Raw genomic sequence first — 22,344 nt, forward strand, 5'->3', positions numbered from 1 at the left:
GTTGCTCTTTCTATCGGTTGTCCTGACTGTGTCAGTGTATGTAAGTACATGTACTTTTCCACTTGTTATTCACAACCCTTTTCTTCTAACAAGGATATGTATCAAAACATTTAAACATAAAAAAACAAATAAATACAAAAATGATATGATAATGAAAAAAACCCTACTTTTATCAAGTAACAGACGCGTGGCCGGATGTATGAAAGTCAATCCACAATATTTTCATACATCCGGTTAACCGGATTTAGTAAAGACCGGATGTATGAAAGACAAAAAGTGGGTCCCGACGACTTTCTTACATCCGGTCTCGACTGTATATAGATTTTTTTTTGTACGTCCCACATGCATTATGTTTCATTTGATTCACTCTGAATCACTTCTCTGTCTTAGTAGGAAAGCCGCATGAAATTATATATGTCATTATATTGAGACAAGAAAAGACAATTCATACATCATGATGCTTGAGGAGCAATGCACACACACACTCACACCCTAGGTCAAATGCTTGTCTTTGACCCCACAGTCTCACAGGAACACCAACACAAAGAAATCAGTGATGCAAATCAAAACTTTAATTCTCCCACAAAAAAAACCACATAAAATGTATGAGCACCAATGAACACACACACACCATTTCATTTAGTTTTATACACACAAAATGGAAAGGCAAACATCATTAGGCAAGTTTGTTGTTCACAAATACAGAGATACAAAAATTAGAAGATGGAATTCAGAAGAAATGTTCAAGGGTAAAAAAATATTTTACGGTGCACGAAGCTTTCATACCCACAATAATGACATTCAGGATACAGCCTCATAGTTGCCTTATTGATTAAAACAAAGTACGTTACTGCTTAGTTTGTGCTGTTTGCATTTGTTTATTTGTTGCTTAACGTCCAGCCGACTATGCAGAGCCATATCAGGACGAGGAAGGCGGGGATGAAGGGGGCCACTTGTCAAGCGATTCCTGTTTACAAATGCACTAACCCATTACTTGTGTCCCAGCAGGCTTTAGTAAAACTAAATTAATACCTACTGGAAGATTACCAGTTTCCAGTATGTTAAAATAGGCTTAACCTATCTACTGCTGGACTTACATCAGAACACTAACAGATTAAACTATACATGAATCGCGAGACAAGCGGCAAGAGAAGAGATTTTTGGAAAAAATACAGGTGAATGAGCAAGAAGGCAGAAAAAAGAAAAGAATTCATGAAGAAAAAGAGAGCATGACAGGAAAGAGGAACCAAAAATCTACCTAACAGCAAACTAGAAAGCTCCTGCGGTTCCAAAAACAGGAGGGACCTTTAATTTCATAACCGCAGTGGGGCCACTGCGGGATGCTGTTTGCATGAAAATGGATCGATGGCAAAGAAATCACAAAAGACTGCAAAACGTAACTTATAACACCACAATTATCACACAGCAGTAACTGGGGTCAAACGGTAACGCAAATCTCAAAAGTTACAGAAGATACTTGTTTGAACTTGACAGTCAAACACACAAAAAACTATACTTCAAGAAAATTACAAGAAAAAAAATTAGTGACATCATTATGATCACAAAGCAGAAGCAACTAGAAAATTGGGGTCAAACTGTTCAGCACTATAATGTCACAGAAGACACACTTTGAAATTGGCACACTGACCCAACAAATAGACAGCACTAATAAATTAATCACATCACAATGATCTCACAGCAGAAGCACTACTTGAAAACTGACGTCAAACTGTACAGCACATCTAAATGCCACAGTAGAACATGTCTGTTTAACACACACACACACAATCAAGAGATAGCACATAACAAATGAATCACATCTTAATGATCAGCAGAAGCACTACTTGTGAACTGGGGTCTAACTGTACAGCACTACTTAAAACTCACATTCACAGGAGAACACCTCTGTAAAAACTTGGCACACCCACACACAAAAATAAACAGACGGCACAAAAAAACCTTAAAAATTACATCCGTTTAAACTTTGCACAAGAAACCATAAGACAGACAGCAAAAATAAATGAATCACATCTTGATGCTCAGCAGAAGCACTACTTGTGAACTGGGGTCAAACTGTACAGCACTACTTAAAACTCACATTCACAGGAGAACACCTCTGTAAAAACTTGGCACACCCACACACAAAAATAAACAAACGGCACAAATAAATTAATCACATCAAAATAATCACACAGCAAAAGCACTACTTGAAAACTGACGTCAAACTGTACAGCACAATTTAAAAATCATATAATGCCTCTGTTTAAACTTTGCATAAGAATCCATAAGACAGACAGCAAAAATACATTAATCACATCTTGATGCTCAGCAGAAGCACTACTTGTAAACTGGCGTCAAACTGTACAGCACGACTAAAAAAATTACAAAACACATCCGTTTAAACTTTGCACAAGAAACCCAGTGCCACTATGAAACAACAACAACATGATTTTTGAAAACACATACACACATACGTTCTGGACACCCCCTGAATATGTTGATTTAAACATATGGAAAATGTAACAAAGTTGTGCAATGCAATAATGACACAACGCAGTGACCCCAAAATGTGACAGGGGTATCTCAAACTAGATTCATGTTGGCTATCAACTACAACTACCCTTGAAGTTTTCATAGTTACAAAGCTTAAGATTCAATAACATCTGAGATAACTTCAACGTTAAGTTTTATGAAACAAACATGACTGGCCCCCTGTGACCCCAAAACTTGACAAGGGTCAATCAAACTTAGGTCAAGTCTGGAGATTATCAAATACTAGAAGTATACAAGGTTTCAAACCTGTAGCTTCAAAAACATCTGATATAGCTTCAACGCACAAGTTTTAATCCAATGAAAGGAACATGACCCCGCTGTGACCCCAAAATTTGAAGAGGGTCAACCAAACTGAGGTCACTTTGTAAGATCTTTCTTTATTTGGTGTTTTATGTCGTTGTCAACCACGAAGGTTATATCGCGACGGGGGAAGGGGGGAGATGGGATAGAGCCACTTGTCAATTGTTTCTTGTTCACAAAAGCACTAATCAAAAATTTGCTCCAGGGGCTTGCAACGTAGTACAATATATTACCTTACTGGGAGAATGCAAGTTTCCAGTACAAAGGACTTTGTAAGATCATCGAACCCTTAATGTTTCAGAGGTCTAGCTTGAAAAACAACCAAGCTAACCTCAAATGTTAAGTTTTTTGGCCGGATATATGGATTGACACATGGACATATGAATTCTTGGACTCGCCAATTACTCAGGTGAGTCAATAAAAGACGATTTGGAAAGAACAACAACATGATTTTTGAAAACACATACACACATACGTTCTGGACACCCCCTGGATATGTGCAGAGAAAAGTCTGTGAGTGAACATCATACAGCACTAATGAACAAATTGAGAAGGAAAAAACCCCATGCAGGTGGAAGGTAGAAGACATAAATCAACACTTCCTCATCAGTCCTTGCACACAACACACACAAAATGTACATCTTCTGCCGAGACCTCAGCTCTCGTCATCTCCACCCCAGCACAGTCAAAGTGGCACCAGGAGTGACATTTCTCACTCTGCACCCAGTCTGCCAAATCCGGTTTTGAGCAAAATGGCATGCCGCACATGTTTTTTTCTCGAGGACGTCCATGTTGCAGAAGCCTCTGATGACTGTATTTTCTGAACATCTGACAGTGACATTGTCGCATCACAGCCACTGGAATGTTTGCCAGCAGCGACTCAGCATTCTGCACACAAGTAAGCAACAATCATAGCAAAACAACTCATTGAGGTCTGGATATATATTAAAATTGTTTTTTTTAAAAACCAGCAACAACAACAACAACAACAACAACAACAACAACAACAGATCAAGTGGACACTTACATAATTAACTGAGAAATACTGAGAATTCAGAGCGCAAAATGATATTTCTTTATCATATTATATATATGCTGTTGTAACTATAGTGCTTTCTACTGGAATTAAGAGAGGGTACAAGTTCTACAACTGACAGATGACACTTGTTAAGTGTTACGATTAATCTGCATGAACAGTACAAAATGAATTAATTCTAAGCAAGACCAATCTACTATATAATACTGGTAGGATTTTCGGTGGTTTTTCGATTCCTGTCACCAAACCGCGCGGATTTGTGCCTTCTCCTTCGGTTGCTATGCCAACGTGACCCAGGAAATCGATTCCGCTAGGTCCCGACTTCCAATTTTGTCCACGAACAAAGTTTGAAGAGGTTTGTCTCGCAAATTTGAGAAGACAACAGTGAACTTTGACCTGAACTTTGACATCGCGGCGAAAGAGATCTGTGATTGGTTCTTCTTCAACTTTCGGTTCGACTAAACACGCGACCGCACCTCAGACGAACCTAGCTGTGTGTTTTATTTCTCTACCCCAGACGAACCTAAAATAATAAGAAGATAGATAGATCTGTTTATCTGTTAATGGAACTCCAAAATATTCCATAGATTTGTTTACTAAATAGTTCGAAACATTATCACCTGATAAGTCGCCGTATAACCTTATAGGTTCCAGCGACTAAATATTTTCCCCCGGTTCAACCATAGACATGTACGTCATCATGATCTCCCCTTAAAGGCACAGTAAGCCTCCCGTAAACCATCACAGAGCTCCCCGAGCGTCTAAATACAGTACAAGCATACTTCCATTTGAATGCTCAGCGAACGGGAACAGCCTGGCTGCTTTCTGTCGAGCGTGATAAATTTTCAAAGAATTTATTTTCGTGGATGAGTCTTCTACGACATTGGCGCCTCGTTTTGGTGCTGGCTGTATACAATACCGGAAATCACGCCCGGAAGTACTTCGAAGTCAATACCAACATGGATGACAGTCAACAGTCGAACGCTGAAGAAGAAGATAAAATCATGGAAGCAGATAACCAACCATCTGTGATCCCTCGAAAGCGTAAGAGGGTGACAAACCCAAGGCACAACGTCTTGTCTGCATCGGAGAGAAAACGGAGACGCAACCAAAATCAGCGTGTCCAAAAGGCAAAAGTAATTAGTATCGGAAAACAGGTGAACAGATGGAAAGAGCTGAAGGAAAGCCTCGGTCTGACAAATCCTAGTTTGGCAGAACTCCTTCTCGACACGTACGTTGTTGTATTTTATACTCTTTGCTTTGTTTTCTTTTGCTTTTGTTTTGTTATTCATCCACGGGTATTTTTCTGATCATGCATGCATGCGTTTGGGATCGACAAGGGTAACCCAACAACGTACTTGCTCAGTCTGTGCACAGCCACATGCAATGATGCATTGTAAATTGAACCATTTCTGATCGCTGTGAAAACTACAGCCCTGAAAGTGGCGAGTAATTTACTCGCCATGGTGAGTAGAAACATGTAACTGGCGAGTAGAAATACTCATCTACTTGCCAAATGCCAGAAAAGTTACTGTAACAAATTGTTGGTTTGGCTATAGTAAAGTTTGCTGTCTGGCTAGTCTTAGTATTAGTAAAGTTTAAGAATCACTGGCCAAAGGCTAGTGTGCCATTATTTGGGACTTTCAGGCCTGAACTAGCAGTAGCATAAACAAAAACGTTAGCATAACTGCAATGTATAGAGGTTTTTTTGCATTCTTTTTGTTGCTAAAAATAGAAACAAATGTTCATTAGATTTAAAACTAATGTTCAAGCACTGTCTGCATCAGCAAACGCAAACACTATTCATTTACCATCTGCTGTTTACTGTTTCTGTTCAATATATATATATTATATATATATGCATTGTAATGGTTGTGTTTTTGTTTGTCAGTTATGAAAGTACAAAGTCTTACAATACAAGTACAACTACAAAGATGTTACATACAGACCATGAAGCTGTACCACATGTACCTGTTTCTGTTCCAAGCAGGTAAGTAAACCAACTTCTAAGCACTAGCATTGAATTTTATTTGTTAAAAAAAAAGGTTCATATTTAGACTAAAATTTAAATTAAAAAGCATCCAATTCCAACTGTGAACAAGTATGAATGATTTCTGCTAAGTCTAGGGATAAGGAATATTTATATAATCCAGTTACAGTGTTAGGTTACCCTCATGGAAATTCGGGCTGCTTTCTTCCTGGGGAAAGCGAGCTGCCATACAATGATAAAGTCAAGGCACTACCCATTTATTTCCTGCATGTGTGTATTCATGTTTCCAAGCACTGAGACTTTCGCTGTGAATTTAGGTTCTTTATCGTGTGCATGCGTGTGAGCACATAGGGGTGCGCAGACACCAGGGAGAGTCTGCACAAAGTTGAAATAAATTCCTCAAAAAATGTGGGAATCGAACCCACACTGATAGCGATTTATAAGTAGTTGAAGTATTATTGAACGCAGCACCGCTACAGAAAGAGCTATTTCCCCACTACATACAAGTTGCGTCTAATGACAGTTGCCATGGTACCACCTGCTTCATTTTTTTAATTTTTAGCATTCCCTATATACAGGTTGTTTTTGAGTGACACAGTGCGTTGTATTTTACAGAGCTGCTTCCGAAAAAGAGCCCGTCCCAGGTACCTCAGGGGTACTTACTTCAACTCCAGCAACCACCACGCACTTATTTCACATGGGCCACCCAACACCTGGAATGTCAGAAATATCTGCAGCTGAATCTGAGAGGTATGAAGACTTAAGTTTTGAATCTAAAGGTGCAATAAATGTGAATTGAAAATTAAAAAATTAAAAATTGTGTGAGGAATTGGTATTGAACCATATAATTCTATGATCATGTACTTTACAGTTGTCAAGTTCATATTTTGTAGGTTGTGTCTTGTTGTTTTTTTACAGGATGTTTATTTGGCTTTTTTATGTTGATCACGTTTTTTGTTGTTTTCAAAAAGTAAACATGCGAGTTATCTTGTCACTGACCTGTGTAAAGCTTAGTTTTGTTCCAATTTATTTCAGTGAAGGCCAGTTGTCTGGTGTTGAGAAAATTCTTACCACAGACAGTGAAGATCAGGTTGGCCCAAAGCAGGGGTAAGTCTCTTTCACTATTTGCTGTGAAATGGCTAACAAAATCATCTCTTTGTTGTGAAATTACTAACAGAATCATCAACTTCAAGCAGTAACAATACTATAAACATCTCTGCTTATCTTTCCTTTCCTCTCTTTTTGGTCACCCAAAATCCAAGGACGAAAGCCTGAATGTACATGTAGAGGAAAAGTGAAGATGTTTTATCAGTGTCAAATCAAAGGGAGCAGCTAGCTTCTCTTGCATGTGTAGCATTCCTTCCTATCATTGTGCTATTATGCTTTTTTATGCGGTGCAATTTTAGATCTGCTGCTGGTTTCCCACACACAAGTTATCACCACTGCAATGTAATCAATCAATCAATCAATGAGGCTTATATCGCGCATATTCCGTGGGTACAGTTCTAGGCGCTCTGCAGTGATGCCGTGTGAGATGAAATTTTATACGGCCAGTAATTGCAGCCATTTCGGCGCATATTTACCTTTCACGGCCTATTATTCCAAGTCACACGGGTATAGGTAGACGATTATTAACTGTGCCTAAGCAATTTTGCCAGGAAAGACCCTTTTGTCAATCATGGGATCTTTAACGTGCACACCCAATGTAGTGTACACGGGGGGGGAGTTCGGACACCGAAGAGAGTCTGCACACACACAAAGTTGACTCTGAAATAAATTTCCGCCGAACCTGGGATCGAACTCACGCTGACAGCGGCCAACTGAATACAAATCCAGCGCGCTACCAACTGAGCTATATCCCCGCCCCATGTAAGACAGAGAGAGTGTGTGAAACTGCGAAAGAAAGAAAAGCAGAAGTGGCATTGTGTGAATCATCTATGTATCTGTCTTGCAGAGAACACATGTATGCACTGTCAGAGACATGTGTAGGGCCTTTTACTATTTAACAACGATACTCTTGTAAATTGTCGGAATGTGGTTTATGGTCATCTGCTCCATCACTGCTTTAGTTGTCTTGCAATAAAGAATGATCACTATTATTATAGTAATGATTTTAATTTTGGAAGTTGGTAGTCATAATTTTCATCAACATTTTTGCTGGAATTTGTCGAGTGAGCAGGCCTTTTCTGTCTTCTGTATCTCCTCCTCATAAGAAATAAAAGCCGAGCGCATCATTTACCATATCTTACTTCTCAATACACTGTAGCGGATAGGAGTGGTTCTGAAACCAGCTTTGTGATTGGCCAAACTTCTTACATTTGGACCATTGAACATGAGGCTCACAGTTATTTTTGCTCTTCCGTTTCCTGTGATTTTTAGCAGTGTGAAAAACAACTGAGCAGTATTTACAGAATGTGTGAGTGTTTTAACCAGGTTTATGATATTGATTGCATGCAAGTGCCTAGAATAGGTCTTCCTACGTTGTGTGCGGTTTGAGACAGAAACTGTTTACACTGCCATAGTGCTAAAGGCATTGCTTGGAGGTAGCAGTAAAATTAGACACAAGGTGTTTTTGCCCCAGCAGAGAGCAGGCAGAAACTCGAATTTTGCACTCTGGACCAGTCACAGGTCAGGGCTTGGTTCTGTGTGCTCAACAGCGAGCCCACACAGTGCACATTACCAACATTTATTTTTAGTCTGAGGCAGCGCGCTGTCGTCCCTTATCTGACCACTCGGTGCTGGGGCTAAGAAGTAAATGGCACGGTTTGCACAGCAGTGCATGCTGCCAAAGCAAGAAGCATCCATTCCATTTCTGTCTTCATTTTTTTCTCCCTGAGTATGTATATAATATTATGCCACTTTGGTCAACATCATACAAATGGTCATTTCTGAACCGATCCCTCCCATTTGTTGTGTGTTTTCATGCCAGTCATGGTCAGTTTCCATCACCACCTGACAAGCTGACATTTATGTCTGTTGAGTATGAGTAGCAGATATTGATCATGAAAGATTCTAAATGACGCTTCATCATGGACGACACAGTCCAACGTTAGATTGTATACTCCCCTTATTTCTTCGAAAGCCCACCTGGTGTGGTAGGATGATAGTGCTTCCACAGAAGTGATCTGGGTTCAGTTCCCAGTCAAGGAAATTTGCCTGTTTGTTTTGTTTCCTTTTTTCTTCTTGTTGTTTGTTTATGCATGTTCAGGCACTATTGCCATGATCATTATGGGTAGTAGTTTTGTGTGGTTTGGGAAGGTCTGAATGGAAGATTTCTATTTTTGTTTGTTTTGTTTCTCATCGTACATCTTCTTGTGCAAGTGGGTGGTATTTTCTGAGCCTGATATTTCATCACATAATTATTAATGATACATATCTGTTGCAGAGGTACTCCACCTACACAAACAAGGGCTGCGAGAGCGTTGAGACGGCCATCAGCATCATTCCTTGATCCGTTTAAGTAAGCTTTTTTTATTTTTGTTTTTGGCATCCACCAGGGCAATAACATTTTAAAAGTTATTTTGTGACATTAAGTAAGAAAGAAAGGTAAGTGTGTGCGATGATACTAGAAAACCGTAAGGTAGTTAGATTGTACAAACATTGTCCTTTCTATGCCTGGAAAGTAATATCTGTGCTTGTGCTAGGATAAACTTTTCATCCTTGTACACTGTTTGCAGCTTGACTTCTATTGACATCACCCTGCAGTCTGAGTCAGACTGTGAAGAGACAGCGGATCCTGATGATCCAGAGTATGAACCAAGCTGCTATCTGGAAGCCATTCTGTAAGTTGTTGAAAGTCTTGTTCATAAGTTTTAAATTCATCGTTGGTATGGAAGTGCTATCATTGTTTTATTTTTCTGTATCCAAGGTCTTTTTGGTTGTTGCTTAGACTACTGTATTGTCTGTTCGAGGGACCAATATAGGACGTTTTAAATCTTCTTCTTGTCGTTTGCCTAGGACGTTTTAAATTATTTAAAAATAAACAAATGATATTTTGGTATGTATTTAAGAACAAAAGTTGTTATAGGCAAGTAGTACTATTTTGTGTGAAAAGTACTAGTTTGTATCTATTGTGGTGGAACCGGCACGGTTGGCCTAGTGGTAAGGCGTCCGCCCCGTGATCGGGAGGTCGTGGGTTCGAACCCCGGCCGGGTCATACCTAAGACTTTAAAATTGGCAATCTAGTGGCTGCTCCGCCTGGCGTCTGGCATTATGGGGTTAGTGCTAGGACTGGTTGGTCCGGTATCAGAATAATGTGACTGGGTGAGACATGAAGCCTGTGCTGCGACTTCTGTCTTGTGTGTGGCGCACGTTAAATGTCAAAGCAGCACCGCCCTGATATGGCCCTTCGTGGTCGGCTGGGCATTAAGCAAACAAACAAACAAACAAATATCTATTGTGGTTTAAGCCCTGTACACGTGAAATTGTCCGAAATTGAAAGAAAAATTATCACATGTATACCCCAAAAGAGCCCCACGCTTTACCTCAAAGTCTAATACTCGGATGAGACGAAAAACCGAGGTCCCTTCGTGTACACTACATTGGGGTGTGCACGTTAAAGATCCCACGATTGACAAAAGGGTCTTTCCTGAGAAAATTGTATAGGCATAGATAAAAATGTCCACCAAATACCCGTTTGACTTGGAATAATAGGCCGTGAAAGGTGAATGTTCGCCTAATAGGCTTGAAGTTTGCTGGTCGATGTGAATACGTTATATATTGTGTGTAAAAAATGTCTGTCTATCTGTAAAAAATTCCATTTCAAACGGCATGTAGAGCGCGGAGAGCACAGTTAATTGTGGTTCGCGCTATATAAGCTCTTCATAATAAATAAATAATATATTCATTTGAACTCTCGTGTTTGTATTTTTTTTTTAGATTTAACTTTTACGCTCAAAGGAATGCAATGTTACAGAATTGGTGTGAAAAACGTGCTCACGCGGCACACCTGGCTGGCTTAGGTCAGCGTTATGCGTCACTGAGGCTCATTCGGGGTTAATATTTACCCACTTTTGGTCACATCGCTGAAAATGTTACCAGAGTACAACAAAAACTATTGACTCTAGTCCTTAACCCTTTTCAGACAAGATAGTACTAATCGTCCTCAACAACTTTTATTTGTAGACACTATGCAAAAGTTTATTGGATTTTTTAAAAATGATTTAAAACGTCCTCTGCTGGTCACCCGGACGGACTATATCTATTCATTATAAATTGTCCCACTTTATAGTGTCCTGGTCAATTTCAAAGTGTTATAGGTTTCTTCTCTTTCACGCGAGCAGTGTTGATCTGAAAGAACATAGGCAACAGCAGGATGTTGTGAATTTGACGAAAAATACAAAATCGATAATAAAGATGGCTAAATATTTTAGTCGCTTCTTTTCTAAGTTGACTCATGATGTTACGTCTCACTGGCACCGCACGCTACTTTTCCTGCACGTCATGCGCTGTGATTGTCAGACTGGTTTAATATAGATTAATTGTTATTGATATACAGAAGTAGGCCAACCGAATCCGTGAAGACTAGCTGTCCAGCACAGTGCCTTCAACATTGCAGCTGTCTACCGTTGACGTTGTAGCTTGAATAAATCTAAAACACATTACAGTGCAGAGACACACATATACAGTGGAATCCCCATTTTAAGACCTCAAAAAATCTGAAAAAATCAGGTCTTAAAAAGGATGGAGTCTTAAAATGGGGGAAGATTTACAGAGGTTATGAAGAGGAAAGCTGAGAAAACAGGGTCCTAAATTGGGGGGGGTCTTAAAAGGGGGGTTCCACTGTATACACTTTTGAATGCATTTTTTTATGGCCATCCCTTTATGTGCTTTGGTGACACTGTTTTCACTTATTTCAGCCCAGAGGAAGTACAGAAAGAGGCAACAGAGGTGAGCTTCGAAGAGATGTTTTTGGAGAACTGAAGCAAGAGGACCCTCAGGAAGAAGAAGAGGAGGAAGGCTTCATTGGGAGAGGAATCCACCTGGTACATGAGCTGGAATGCGAAAAGGTGGCAAGCTCTCCCATGGCCCTTTGCTCCGTTGAGCAGGTCAAGCAGTTGGCCCTGACCTCCATCACCACCTGCATAGCTGACAGTGACAAGTGTGGCAAACCAGTCACACTTGAGCACAGTTTTGTGGGCTCTGCTTTGTACGTCAAATGGGTAAGACTGGATCACAAGATATATAATTCACAATAAATAGACCCTTTTTAGTTGACAGCACTGAGTAGTAAGAGAATCAGCATCTGAACAGCTGAATTTTGATTGATTAAAGATACAAAAGAATGCACTAAGTTAGCCATTATTTGTGACAGTCATGGTCATGTCCATAAAAAACAAACTCATGAAAACTCTCTGGTTCCAATGAAAATCTTACGATCCTGTTTTTTTCTGACAGGTATGCGATAGTGGTCATGTGAGCAACACCTGGTGCTCCCAGCCCATTCTCAACAGGCGCCTTCACAGCGGGGACTTCCGTTTGGCAATGGCAATAGTGACATCGGGCAACAATTTTGGCAAAATCGAAATGCTGGGGAAGCACCTGAACTTGAAGATGCTCTCAAGGACGTCCTTCTTCCAGATTCAGGGCCATTACATTGTTCCAACGATCGATGATTTCTGGAAGGATCACCAGACCAGGGTCCTGGACTCAATTAGAAACAAGGAGATAGTTGTTTTGGGTAATTCATTGATTTGATCTGTGTGTGATTTTTCTTCTTTGGAAGCTACTTGCATTCTTGCAAAATGGCAGAAAGAATAATGGCCAGTGTTGTCACGCATGAAAATGTAATGTGATTCCAAACCCACCCTTCTTCCCTTGACAATTTTTTTTATCCTGTCTGAAAGAGTGAAAGTCCAAGCCAGCCGCAATGCATTGATGATCAGGCCGTTACCACTCCTTGAAAAATAGTTGCATGCAAGTAAGTTTCTTGGTCTTTTGCAGGAGATGGCCGCAATGACTCGCCTGGGTACTGTGCCCAGTACTGCACATACACTTTGATGGACAGTGAAACCAAAAAAATCCTGACCATCAAAACTGTCGACAAGAGGGAGACGGACGGAAAGTCGCCACGAATGGAGACAGAGGGCTTCCGCAGGGCAATGAGTGACCTCCTGCAGAAGGGCATCAATGTGAAGGAGGTGGTCACAGATGCACACACAGGCATTGGAGCTGTGATGAGTGAGTATGCAATAATGGCAAAAGCTTTAAAAAGAGTTTTGTTGTTGGGTTTTTTAACATCTGTCAGGTTGTTATCAGAAGAAAACATTTTTTTGACAAGTAATGGTTTTTATTTTTTAAAGTACACATACATTGTTGTGTGAGCTTACATTTGCACTAAATTAGTTCAGTTCCAAGTGTTGTTATACAATTAAAACACAAAGTAACGACACTGTTGCTTATATTTCAGAGGGCACATATCCTGCTTTGAGTCATTCGCACGACATCTGGCATGCTGCGAAGAACCTGAGCAAGAAACTAACAAAGGTATATTGTCATATGGTGACAAGGTTTCTTTCTTTACTTTACTTTCTTTATTTGGTTTTTAACGTCGTTTTCAACCATTCAAGGTTATATCGCGACGGGGGTGACAAGGTTGATTTAAATCGTTTTGTTTATGGCAAGTAATAAGCTGATAATTTAGTGTTTATTCATGAAAGCTTTTCACATTTTACCTGACGGACAACATAAGTGAGTGATGCTGCGTCAAAACTGTTCTAATTGAGGAGAATTTAGATTATGTCATACGATGTTTGATCCAAATCAGACTTATAAAAGAAGCGTCTATAACTGTTTCATGTCCTAGTGTTTCTGTTAGAATAGAAGTAAGTAACAGACACAATGGGACCCCTTTTAAGACCTTCAACAATCTGAGAAAATTGTGTCTTAAAGTTAAAATGTTGGTGAATTTACAGAGGTTATGAACAGACATTCTGGAAAAGTAAGGTCTTAACAGGGGAGGTCTAAAATTGGGAGGTCAAAAGGGTGTTTCATGATCATTATTTCCTTGAATGAAGGCAAGTGCAACCTTCCCATATACTGCAAAGACCTTAGCAGCTTTACCTGAGACAAATGACCCAGTGGGTAATAACAAAGAGATTCCAAAAATCAAACCAAGCAAGATGGAAGCATTATTATAACTTATATGACAGTGTTAAATGCAATAATCTCACCTTCAGTGTTCTATCTTCCAACAATATGGAAAAGACACCATGTTGGTAAACTTTATTTTGCATTGGAAGGGCAGTAATACTGAGATGGTTATTGTTGTAAAATTGAATAGATTAGGAAAGGTATGTAAAGTAGCTGTATGCATAATGCACAATTTGCTTCTGTATTTTAGCTTGGAAGCCTAAGGAAACATGCTGCTCTACAGAAGTGGACGAAAGACATCGTGAATCATTTTTGGTTCACCTGCCGAACAGCTACAGACCACAGGCAGTTTGTGGTATGTTTTTTTTAATGCTATGCATGTACTTTAAAATGTTAAAAAGTTGACCTCCATGGCCAACAAACAGCTGTCACCCCATGCACTTAATTATATAATTGCCATATAAAATGTGCTGACTTTTGGGGGTAAATTTCAGATAAGGAAACAAGGAAGATGTATGAAATCCGTTCGTGTAACAAGGCATAGAAAAACTAATTGCTCTGGATACAAACTGAGGGGGGTTGTTGTCAATATGTAACTAAACCACATATTTCAGCCTTCAGTTTATCGATTATGTAAGTCCTAGTAGCAAGGTTGTTTGAGTATGTATCTTTTTTTTTTAAACTTGTGTACAGGAGCTCCTTCGCTGTGTTTTGCACCACATCACAGGAGACCATGAGTGGGCCCTTGGATGCTGCCAGCATGGTGAGCTGTCTGACAGTGACAGAAACAAACCTTGGCTGGACGCCAGAGAGGACAGCGATACCATCAAGGAACTGGCTAACATTCTCCTGCACCCTCGCCTTCTCAGTAAAGTGAAACACTACTTGAACTTCCGGTGAGTTGTTTTCGTTTAAGGTGGGATCTTTTTATTACATTTAGTCTAGTTTGGACAAAATATTTTTCATGTAGACGATTTTTGGATAACCAGAATTTGGCTATTGACTGGGAATCGAGAAGAGGGTGATAGTATTTGCATTAACATGTGGTTTGTCCGTGTGTAAAGAATAAACCTGGGCTATCAAGTTATTAAAAACAGCATCAGAACACAGATAAAGTGAGCATAGCATGTTCAGTTTGGTATGGTAACAATACTGATAGCAGTAGTATGAACTTAGACCCATGATATCTGATATCTGTGCATTATGACAACACAGGAGCACAGCTGACCTGGAGGTGTTTCACCAGCACATACTCATGTATTGTGCCAAGAGGTATGCTTACACGCCTCCAGTGTACAGGATCAGGAATGTCCTTGCTGCTCTGGACCACAACTTCCATTTGGGGAGGAGTGTGAAAACAATACCAGATGCAGGGATCGCGTTTACCGGTAATTTCCGGTATTTTACCGGTTAAGATTCGCCAATACCGAAAAAAAAGTGGATGTCGGTCAGACGTACCGATTGTTATTTGGTTTGACCGGTAAAAAAAAAAGTAGTAATTACAAAAATCGTTTGTCAGTACGAGAGAGAGAGAGAGAGAGAGAGAGAGAGAGAGAGAGAGAGAGAGAGAGAGAGAGAGAGAGAGAGAGAGAGAGAGAGAGAGAGAGAGAGAGAGAGAGAGAGAGAGAGAGAGAGAGAGAGAGAGAGAGAGAGAGAGAGAGAGAGAGAGAGAGAGAGAGAGAGAGAGAGAGAGAGAGAGAGAGAGAGAGAGAGAGAGAGAGAGAGATTTGGATGGCTTGTTGTGACAGCGCTACAATGTTGCGATTATGTCTCCATTGATGACACTTGATGTCAAGGTGTCAAACATGACGTCAAAAATCAGACATCATACTTTTCGCGCCATTTCTTTCGGTTCCCGGTCCATCGTAAAATCTTTCAGTTTATGTTATAAGGGACGGCGTCTAACTATAGCCGACATAGCATCATACCGGGAAATCACGTACTCACACCAGCTTAGATCTTTGTCTACATACAGTTGATTATTGTGAGGCGAGTCGATTGCGATGAAGAAGCAACGATCTTTACTGTCTTTTCTACCCCCAAGAGGTGAGAAAAAGCCTTTGAATGAAGGAACTGAAAGTGAAAGTACTTCACGGCCTAGTACATCTGCAGAGCCCGAGTCTCAAGCGGCGGCAAAGAAACCAACATCGGCATCTTCCACTGTCAAACGATTTCAGGAAAAATGGTGCAAAGAGTTTCTGTGGTTGCGGACAGAGGGGGAGGGGGAGAACTTTCTCATGTTTTGTGAAGACTGCAAAAAAACACGTCAAAAACATGGTTACACAAGAGGTTGTCGAAATTTTCAACATTCATCTCTCGAAGACCATTCAAAATCGCTAAGTCATAGAAATGCTGTTGGCTCTGCGCGTGAAAACTTGTTGACAACAAAGACTAGGCGAAAGTGAAACTGTAACAGTAAGTAACTAGTGAGTAAGTCTTCCAGTTGCGTGATTACTATTTGCTTTCCTATTTTATTTTGGAAGTCTCTCTCTTTCTCTCTCTCTCTCTCTCTCTCTCTCTCTCTCTCAGCGGCTGCTGATGTGTCACTGTCAAGTTGTGCGACAGTTGCTTTGAGGGGGGGGGGGGGGGGAGAAAAAACGTTGTCTTTTACTGGTTGCCTTGGCAAGCTTACCGATTTTCGTGAGAGCCTTGTAGCCAGCTCATGACGTCATACCGGTTTGAAAAATACCTAGCGCGATCACTGCAGATGGACAAATCCAGTAAGATATATATTAAAATGGTGTTGTTTTGTCATTATTTTGCTGTTTTTATGTTGTTTCAATTGTTTGTTTCTTGTTACGGGTTATTGTGTTCTTGGTTACTTCAGCACACATACCAACATACACTGTCCACATCAATAGACACAAACAAGCTGATGGTATCCCTTTTTTCTGCATGAAAAGAAATCATAGAAATTGCAATCACATTACATTTGTTCATAACATAAAACATCAAATTATGAAGAGAAAACTATTCAAAACAGTCAGAGAAAAAAGACACATCAATTATGTTTCCAGGTACATTTCACACAGGGTAGGCAACTATGTGAGCAATAGTGTGGAACGTGGGTTAGAACTATTATGTAAACTGCAGTAAAGCTGCAGTAAACCAAAAGTATCTTTTATACAAATTCTCTACACTCCTTTTTTTGTTCTTCAAAGTACTAACACGAGACTTTAGTGGGGGGTTGCTAAGACTGAGAACTGTGTTACAAAAAACTAAAAAGGTATGTTGCCATAACGTTGTTATTGAGAAAAAATATATGTTACAATCACGAATATATTGACCCAGCGTGTAAAGTGATTGTTGTGTAAGGCTTGCTTTGGTCAATATATCCTCACATTTTTTTTATTGGTAGGTACCACCGTTGCTTCAATAAAAAAAGTGGACGGTGGACTGTGTTCCCTGTGAAAGAGGAAAAAGACTACAGCTACCTAAAAGACCTGACCCTCCAGGCTCTTCTCAAGCGCATGCAGGACAGACGCGGAATGAAGAGGAGCAGAGACCTGGAGGATGCTGATCCCCGCCGCATTGCCCGAACCATCATGGGTCAGGCTCCGCCCCCAACTGCTCAGCTGGCAGCTGAGCAGGTGTCCAGATTTTCTGGCACACCAGCTTTTTCTTCAAACTAGACTTGCAACCCTCTTAGCTAACCAGTTTTTAGAAAGTTCTGACCAAACATTATTAATACCTCAGAGCTGAAAGAACAAAACAGAATTTGTATTCTTCCAATTGTTTACAGCATGTGTTTTGTGAAAAATAAATATCTGCTGCAATCCACTCATTACTTCTTTGTTTACCCGACTTTCCCATTTTTGGAAGGCTTTATCCCAGGTCATTTTGCCTGTGTAATCTTAGATTCAGGATCTTTAAAATTGACCTCAGATATTTTTGTTAGGCTATATATTCCAAGGTGTTAAAACCCTTACAGAATGGACACCATAACTTAATCCACAACGTGTACCATAATTATAGCATAAAAAACCTAAAAAAAACAGATTTTCTTGCATTCAGCCGAATAGAAAATGAGTGTTTGGTTAGTTTTTTTTATTTAAACAAAAAGACATCATAAGATCAGAACATAATTATAATCAGTGTAATCAACATGTATAATTTCTATACCACAGTGATTTTAGGTAGTGCTAGAAACAAAAAATCAGTCCACAAAAACTTATGTCGTAATGAATATAATACAACGCTAACAATCTCTAAATCAACTTGTTGGACGACCAACAGTCATTTCGTACACCAAATAACCCAGTACTGTCGTTTCCCCAACTAAAATGTTTGTACTTGTAGTTTCTTGAGACAACATGATTTTGCCAACATCATCTTGCTCTCTGTAATATTAATTGTTCCATCTTTCATGCTCTATAATTCTTTTAGATAATGCCAACTCTACAAACAACGGGCTAAAACAAGCGCCAAGTATCATGTTTTTGTGGCGTACGGAACGCGTTTGAAAGTGGAAGCAAAAATGTATCCGGGTAATAGGTTAGCTCTGTCAAGGGAATAATGGGAAGGTGATGGCTGGTTAGAGATATTGTGGGTATTTTCCAAGCTTGTATACACAATCATTGCTCTTTTGCCCGCCAAAGCAGCTTTTGAATGGGCAAAACAGGGTGTTCATAAGTTGCACTTGAACACAAAATGCAGAAAAACAAACACGTTTCGGTTTCGCATCCGTTGATAATGCCATACTATTTGAGTTTTCTCTTATTTTGTTGTTGTTGCTGATCAATATTCAATTTCATTTGTTGTGGGTGCGGCACAGAGCTGTGTGATACTGTGTTTGGCAGAGGACGGCTCAAAAAAGATGTTCTGTAGGGCAGACAGATCTTGATGATTTTTGACATAAATATTTACGGTACGAAGAATTTTGGTCCCCGTTAAACAATTAGCGGTCCATTGGAAAGGCATAGTAATTACTCACTAGTATCTTCTGCAATTTTAACCCCAGGTTTCTTGGCCTTGTAGACTTTTTGTAAATCTGACTTTTTGTACTTTGAAGAAAGTATCTACAGCATTTGATTTGAGCACCATTAAAAAAAATTACAAACGAAGTGTTTGCAACAAAAACGTAATTTTTAGATTAGGGTGACTCAAATAAAAAAATTTACAAGTACACGTACACAATTATGTGACAAATTTAACCATAATTTCAAGATAAAAGTTTTCTTTTTTTTTCTTCTCAAAAATACCCTTCAGCCCCCATTTTTGGCCTTGTACTGTTCACTGCCACAGACAGATACAAGGAAAAGATGACACATTTGACATGTTATAAATACTGGATGGCTTTAACCATGTTTAATCGCCAAAACGGTCTGGTTTAAATCCGGTGTATTGGCCCCATGCATCTGGAAATTTATCCCTGATCTTCCAAACGCAACACGATGGTATAACACGTCTCTGTCCCGCACCAAGCCTCCCATGGACCCACAATATAAACTGGCGATATGCTGCATGCCTATTGGCTCTGTTGTTGTCGTCTGCCTCGTCATCTGCCCGTATCATGTCCTGGCGATACTTTCTGGTCAGGCTCAGGACAGCTTCATCCAGAATAAGAACCTCAAAATCCTGTTATAGAAAGAAATCGAAAATTTTTAATTAAATTTTCATTTGATTAATATACTTACCCGAGTCACATATTTAGCATTGACGCAGTCGAGATGCTAGGTAGACTGAAAAAACGCTATCCCGTCTATAGTATAAGGGAAGCAACCCAAGCAAAAAAGTAGCAAGCTTGCTACCCTGGGTTGCCTCCCGTAGCGTGCATCACGCCACAGCTCTCGTACCCAATACGAGACACCCTCATTCGACTTCTAGAATACAAAGAAACTAAAAGCGGGGAAGGTGGGAGGGAATTACCTATGTGACTCGGGTAAGTATATTAATCAAATGAAAATTTAATTAAAAATTTTCGATTAAATTACATATTCTTACTCCGAGTCACATATTTAGCAGATAACTCCAACAAGGTGGTGGGTAAGATCAAAAAGTTCAAACTCACTCTAAAGTTCTGGAGAGACAAAAGCCAGCTGCCGCCAAGGAAGGAATAGGCCGAGACCCATCCTGACAGAGGGCAGCAATGTCTGCAGAACCTGATAAGACAAAATCCTAGCGCCAGAAGCTGTGCGCAGGACATCATCCAAACCCCATAGGCAAAAAAGGCCAAGGAGGAGGCCCAGGCCCTGGAAATGGGCTCGGGCCGAGCCGAGGGAAAGATAGCATAAGCTATGACAAGGCGGAGGGCAAGAAAATCCCTTGCCAAGAAACTGGCCCACTGCCAAAAGTCAGGAAAGGATCCCGTGAGAAAGCAACCACTGACTCACTCTAAACCCTTGCCAGGAACTGGCCCACTGCCAAAGGACAGAAACGGACCGAGAACCACCCTGATTGACAGCCGAGATGTCTCTCAGGCAAGAAATGCGAAAGACGACCTCAGAGAGCCAGTAAGCTGTGCCCAGCACTTCTTCCAATCTTCTGAACCGTAAAACAGTCCGGAAAAGGACCCCAGTCTTGGATAAACCCGACCAAGTAGAGGGAAGGACAAGCTGCCCCCCCCCCCCCCCCCCCTTAAATGGAAGGAAATGCTAATGGCCTGGAAAAGATCCGTGCGTAAGGTTGCCGGCTAAGCCCTGAAAAGGACCGACCCTCACGGAGACCATAAGGCAACCATGCCAAAGTAAGAAAACTTTGGGATGGAGTGAGGCCCAAAAGGCCGTTGAGAGAACAGTCAGCTCCGGAAGAGTGACCAAACTCCAAACCGGAAAGAGAGAGACGCCTGAGTATCAAGTACCAGGGTCCAACTCAATGAGCAAAACTCAAGGGAGACGGTCACCGGTCGTCCCCTGCCCATCCCTGCGAAAGCAGAGAGAGGGGTAAAAAAGGGGACGAAGCGACCTAAGGTAGTGCATAAGCACCGCAAATGCGGACCCGCAGAGCGAACCAGCCGTCAGCCTCCCGAGAGCAGAGTTCTCAGTAATAGTCATAGTTGCAAGTGAAAAAGGGGTGACCAGGCCGGAAGCCCACCCCAGCAGAAATCGTCCCAACTCACATCATGCAAGCATGATGGAGAAGAGGAAGAGACGAAATCCGCAGTCACAGGAACCAATTGCCAAAGTCGCAACACGACAGGCAGGAGACTATAACACAGGCTAAGGCCGAGAGCCTTGCTGCCCGTAGGCCGGCCATTGCACCAAAGTACTCAAAGTACACAGGCACAGTAAGAAACCAAAAGTTTCGGCCGCCGAAAAAGATGCTGGCCTAGAGGCCGGCACCGAGAAAACTGGAACATTAGCTAGACCTCTGCCCAAAAAGGGGAGGAGTAGCCAAAAAACCTGAGAAAAAGTGACAAGCCAAGAATGACTTCTCAAACATGCAATGCCCAGACAATGCACCCTCAGGAAAATCTGAATGTTACTTCCGAGGCCAACTCAAGTGAACCTTAAGTTTGGACGAAACACCAGAACGCGTCTGATCGCTAGAGAAAGACAAAGTCAGACTCGGCGAAAGACAAACCTGGACCGAGTCCAGAAGCTCGTGGCAAGAGAAAACGGGGAAGCCCAAAGGCAGAAACCCCCTTTTAAACGGAAATCGACCTCTCAGCACCCATACGCTGGGAAAGAGAAAGAATGTCGAAGCCCGAAGCCACAAGCACAAGGAAAGCAACAACCACCACCTCCAACGGATGAAATGGCTGTTGCTCCCGCCGAGGCTAACACCCCGAAGCCCTAAGGCCGGCTGTTGTTTCAAAAACCCAGCGTGCCTATGACGGCTGTGAAAGAAACAATCTCACCTGAGCTGAGGACGTAGGCCGCTTAGGCTGAGTCCGCTTAGGTATAGCCTGCTTAGGAGCGGCCTGCTTTTGCTGCTTTGAAATTGAAGCTCAAAAGAAGGGAACCGCTGTTCTCTGTTGGTCTCAATCCCCTGCTTCTGGCATGAGAGGCCAGGCTGCCGGAGAGAGACCGTCCACCAAGGATGACGAACTGAGAATGTTCCTTGTCGACTCCTCAGAGAACCGGGAGTGGGCAAGAAACAAGTCCCTTCCGCACGAGACCGCATGGGAATAGTGCAGAGAGGACAGCCTCATCTGTGCCTCGTTCACCCTTGTAAGTGTGGAGAGGAGTGAGACACTTCCTCCGCGTCCTGCCCTTTACTAAGGGGAAAGGGCGCCAAGGAATCTGCCAGAGCGCAAGGAAGCGCCCGCAGGAGAGCCTCGGAAATGGAACTGAGTTCCGAAAGTTGTCAGCCCCCTTCCTCAGAGAATAGGAGATTCTGCCCATAGAACGGCAGAACCGAATCCTTCCTCAACGGCTTCGTAAGAAGCGAAGAAGTTCCGGCGTGACCGGAAACGGTGCACGCGGACGGGGAA

At 41.2% G+C, this 22,344-nt stretch overlaps 1 long non-coding RNA gene and 1 pseudogene across 1 annotated transcript in view; one reads left to right on the plus strand and one right to left on the minus strand.

Moving 5' to 3' along the window:
- Positions 1 to 557: 557 nt before the first annotated feature.
- LOC138965023 (uncharacterized) overlaps positions 558 to 22,344 on the minus strand; it is a 35,658-nt gene continuing 13,871 nt past the window's right edge. The window contains exon 2 of the long non-coding RNA XR_011455267.1: positions 558 to 3,741. This is a non-coding gene — a long non-coding RNA (uncharacterized lncRNA). The remainder of the gene's footprint in view (positions 3,742 to 22,344) is intronic.
- On the plus strand, positions 4,834 to 17,927 carry LOC138965018 (uncharacterized; annotated as a pseudogene).

Source organism: Littorina saxatilis, linkage group LG4 (genome assembly GCF_037325665.1).
Source record: "Littorina saxatilis isolate snail1 linkage group LG4, US_GU_Lsax_2.0, whole genome shotgun sequence".
NCBI lineage: Eukaryota > Metazoa > Mollusca > Gastropoda > Littorinimorpha > Littorinidae > Littorina > Littorina saxatilis.